Source organism: Dermacentor silvarum, chromosome 1 (genome assembly GCF_013339745.2).
Source record: "Dermacentor silvarum isolate Dsil-2018 chromosome 1, BIME_Dsil_1.4, whole genome shotgun sequence".
Taxonomy (NCBI): domain Eukaryota; kingdom Metazoa; phylum Arthropoda; class Arachnida; order Ixodida; family Ixodidae; genus Dermacentor; species Dermacentor silvarum.
In genome coordinates, this window is record NC_051154.1 from 237934888 (window position 1) to 237940134 (window position 5247).

The following is a 5247-nucleotide window of genomic DNA, read 5'->3' on the forward strand; positions in this document are numbered from 1 at the left end:
TTGCTCGTCATTCATTTTTAAAAACTCTGAGGCTATTGGTTCATGTTCTGCGCTGGTATCTCTCCCAAACGTTAATGCTAAACGTCTATGATCGCTTCCCAGGCTATTTTTTCCATTTTCGTCTATTATCATTTGTTCCAGTTGTTCGTAGACCATTTCTGAGACTAAGGCGTAGTCGATACATGACTGCCTGTTTCCGCATTGCCACGTTACCTGTCCATGACACTTATTCTCCCTGTTAACTACTATAAGGTTCTGTTCATCACACAAATTCAGCACTAGAGAGCCGTTGTAATCAGTATATCCGTCTAAATCGTCCATGTGCGCGTTCATATCTCCCACTAATATCACCTGGCCCGAGTTACTGAACTCATTAATATCACTTCTAATGCAATCGACCAATTCCTTATTTTTTTCCCTGCTATCACTACCTGTCCATAGGTAAGCTACTCCCAGCCACGTCTTTTTACCTTGCCATGTACCACTAATCCATAAATGCTCTTTACATGTCTCGTTTACCCTTCGCCACTTCAGACCTCGCCTAATTAGTACGCCTACGCCTCCGCCTTTCCTTGACCCGGTCATTCTGTTGCACCCTTCCCATACAAAGTTGTCAATAACAGGCGGCTGCTCCAAATCTCGTAGATGCGTTTCGGTCAAGGCGTACACGCTAATCGCTTCATCATTCAGTTGCGTTTGAATTTCCAGCCATTTTTCCTGCTTACGACCACCCTGCATGTTAATGTAGCAAATTTTACCTTCTCTATTCTTATCCTTTCTGCGTCTTTTCCTGACTCCTGGTCGCCTAATTCTGCCCTTTACTGGTGTTTCGCTATGTTCAATACTCAATCCTGCTTCCTGATTGCCTGGGGCCCGCCTAAAAAAGCTACAGCTCGTGCCGCGAATCGACTTCCGACCGGTATTGCTACACTTTCACTAAAATGTATCCCGTCACGCACAAAAGCGCCTTCGCGGCCTGCTCGGTGCACTTCTCGGTTGATGTCAATGACCGTAAAATTCATTGCTTTAGCTAGAGTCCAAATTTCCCTGTTTACTGCAAGAACTGCCCTTTCAATTTTATAACCCTGCCTTTCAACCTCTGGCACCGTGCACACCGCGATTTGTACTTCTTTTGAAACATTCCGCAGGTCGGTGACCCCTTTGGCTATTTGCTTTGTGATTCCTGCTCCTCGTCCGTTCAGTACGTCAATCACTCCGCCCATTATCACCACTAGGTGTCTCTCCTCCATTGTGTCCCACATGCGTTCCTTGGCCTTCGCTATCACCTCTCTAATCGGCTTTCCGGGAAGCGCGCTAACCTGGACTCGTTCGTCTGCCCCTACCCTCTCTGCTATCGCCGGTTCTACTTTACGCATGTTGGAATCCCCAACAAAGACAACTCGACGCTTTCCTTCCCCCTCACCGCCGAAAGCTGCCCCCGAAGTCACAATGCCCTCTCCTCCTTTCTTATCCTTACCCTTGGCTTTGTTTTCTTCCCCGGCCGCGTCAGTGGTATCCCCTTCGTGATTATCACTGACGTTTCCGCCACTGCTTCCCGGCGTGGCGGGTTCGGCTGTCTCTGCACTCGCATCGGAGCCAGCTCCGTTCGCGGTGCTCGCCTCGATGCGTTCATCATTGCTTTGCAGAATGGTGGCGCTCAGCTGGATTTCTGCGTTAGCTAGCTTTTCTTCTGCCTCCTTCCTCTGCTTCTGCTCGATTTCAAGTTCCTTTTCTAGCTTTCCAACCCGCTTAGCTAACTTATCTTTGTCTTGCTCTAGGCGGTCTAGCCGCGACCCTAGCACACACATCCTACAGATAAAATCTGCACCATTCGCTTCGCGTGTTGACTTAAACCGCGTTTCTTCCAGCGCGTAGGAACGCTCGCACTCAGAACAACGCACGCGTGGGTTCCCCCTAGTACCACCCATCATCTCGTACTAACAAGGCGTAGATGTGGGAAAAAAAATTCTTTGCCTACTTTTATCTAAGCGAGAAGACCAAGAAAGTGAGAAAGCCTTAAAATAATTTATAAAGATTGCTTGGCTAAGCTAACCCTCCTAAAAAAACCAAAAAGTGAAATATAAAATAACAAAACTTATCTCTTTGGCACGCTGCTCCTGCTGCGCTGAAATGGCACCTCGACTCGACCTCGACGGTCAGCTATTGTGGGATCGGGGCGGCTTCTAGCGGCAAGCACCGGCACTATGAGGTACGGACGGCGCATGTGTATTCCGCGCCAACGCGCGGGCACGAAAAGTATAGAGGAGGCTATGTCCCGGCGTGTCGTGTGCTGCGCGCCGCCCGTACACTGTGCATAGCGTTAGCCCCACTTCCCCTACGTGTGCTCGGACTGCAAGTGCTTCGCGAGGCGTTCCCCGATGCCACGGACCACGAGGAAATGCTTATACACTTCGTATAACTTAGCATCACTTCTATAGCCAGGACCAGCTAGGAACCGATCAGCTCCGCTGTGTCTTTAGCCTTGCGCCACTAATGCAAGCTACCCCGATTTTTTTTTTTTTTTCATTTCCTCTGTGAACACCATCCACAGACACAATATATTTCAATGTGTACACAGTGCAAAGTTTATTATATTGTTACGTGGAAGCACAGTAGATAAACTATTTACACGGTGTATCTACAAAAGGTAGCAAGCACTGGCCAACATGGAACCACGGCCGCTCGATGAAACGCACGAGGTGCGGCCTGCCACGTCGCCCGAAACCGGTGTGAGGCGCCTAGTTCTCCGCGCCATTATAAATATAGGGGCTTTACGCGCCATTGCAGCAGCGCCACTGCTCCGGGACAGGCGCGCGGGTGGGAGCGTTCTTTAGGCGCCGTCCGCATGCTTCGCGCAGCGGCCGCACTTCGCGTTTACATTTTATTGACGCGAGAGTTGTGCTTTTTGTTTCCAAAATATAAATTAAATATCAACGCTGCCTGCAAGGATATCAATATACCCAGGAGTCGGTATTGGGCCGCTAATAGGCTCACATAGGCCAGGACGGCACACTTCTGCCGCTGGTTTCGAGCCTTATGTCCATCGTTCAAGAGAACTGGCGAGTTCTTTATCGTGAGGCAGTACTGCTGATACAGTGGGCGCTTTTGTTGAGTGTGCTAATTTACTTGCCTCGCTTGACGTCTTGTTTGCTGGTTAAAAAAAAAAAAAAAAAAAAACAACGGTATATGAAACTTCTTACAAATGCGTGCATAATGACATAAGTTTGTATAACTATTTTCTGCTAGATTTCTTTACTTTCACCTTCCTAGAATAATGGGGTAGGTAATAACAGTTTACAACGTATCGTACAGCCACATTGCCGGCGTGTGGCATATTTATGTAAAGACGATGCAGCGAAAAAAAGTTGTTCATCGTGAATAGAGCACTTGCTATGTTAAGAAAAAGAAAAAAAGAAAAAACCCTGTAATATGAAACTTCTTACAAATGCGTGCATAATGACATAAGTTTGTATAACTATTTTCTGCTATATTTCGTTAGTTTCACCTTTCTAGAAAAATGGGTAGATAGCAGTTTATAACGGATCTTAACCACATTGCCGATATGTAGCATATTTATGTGAAGACGATGCCGTGAAAAAAGAAAGTTCTTCAGTGTGAATAGAGCAATTGCAATGGTGAAAAGAAAAACAGATCGAGGGAGGCTGTACTTTCTTTATTCACACGATGTGAAGCCATGGAAAAGCGCCTCGTTCAACAGCTTTAAAATCGTACTACCTTCCGTGACGGAAGCTTGTAGGCAGTTCGCCAGTAGCGGCTGTAACAATTTGCTTAGAAACACCTTACAGAGTTTCTCGGTGTTGCCGTCGGTGAAGGGAAGCGAACGCACCAATTAAAAACGTGCCCCTCGGCTTGCACATGCTTCTTTTGCCACTTGTCCCTGTCGTGAAATGTTTTTTTCAGCCATGCTTTACGGCGTTCCACGTCACTCGGAAACTCAGGGTACCGGATCAATGGTTCTTTTCTTGCGTTAGTAACACACAGCGGCACGCAACAGTTGCGCGGGATAGTGCCACATGCAACACGACAAGGACCTCGACACATTTATACTACCACGTGTGCGGATAAAAGGCGTTCAAGCAAGACGCGAAATCTCTCCCGCGGCGCCTTCCCGGAGGGAGAGCAGTCCCGCAGCAGTAGCGCCACCCCTAAAAAAGCGGCGGCAAATGTCAACTTTCGCTTCACAGCTCCGCCCATACTTCGCCGCGCGACGTGGCAGGCCGCACCTCGTGCGTTTCATCGAGCGGCCGTAATGGATGATGACGATGATGATGATCCTATATCATGGCTCGCACCCACTGAGTGGGATAGGACAAGAATCAGGCAGCAGTAGGTAGCTAAAAAAATTCTTTTTGACAATGAGAAACGCAAATTTTAGTAAAAGAAAGCAAAAACAAAAACAAAGAACTAGACTAGTGTGCCAACGAGCTGTCAGACTAACTGAAGGGTTAATTTTAAATGAGATTACAATCAAGGTCAGAATAAATACAATGTTACTAACGAATTTGGAGAAACAAATTTCAGTGAAATGAATATACTGACCTGATAGGTAGAATAAAGTTACAATAATTAGCAGGGTAATCGTCTTGTTTCAGTTAAAAATTCAAACACTGCGCAACAAACGTCTCTGTGACAATAGCCGAGGGTGGAGGCCCCAAATGATAATAATACTGGTGTATTTAATATTAATCCAATTTTGCAGAGTGGAGCTTCGAGTAATATCTTTCTCTGGTTTGAATAACGTCGTCATGATAAAAAAGTAGTGGTCTATTGCTTCAATTTTCTTACAATTTTGGCACAGAGGGGACATATTCAGACCAGCTCTATGTAAATAGAAATTCATTTCCGGGATGCGACAGCGTAATTTGGAGTATGTAACTTCTAACTACCGAGAAGGACACCACTGATTATTCCAGCCGAAACCGAGACGCTGAAAGTCTATAGATGGCATCAGCGATAATTTGCTTAAGTCATTTCGTAGGCAAAACGTTCTGAATCTCGATGCAGTGACGTAAGCTGTATCCAGTAAAATATGAAGCACAGGTCCATTTAAATATGTTCTTGCTAATAAATCTGCCATTTCGTTTATGTATAAACCGCAGTGTCCAGGAACCCAGAGCAAATTAATTTTTTGTAACGTTGTAAGGGCCTAAATTTTGAAACACATTTAAGGTAGTTGTATTCGTTGCCGAGGATGGAACCCAGCCAGCATCAAAACAAGGCACATCG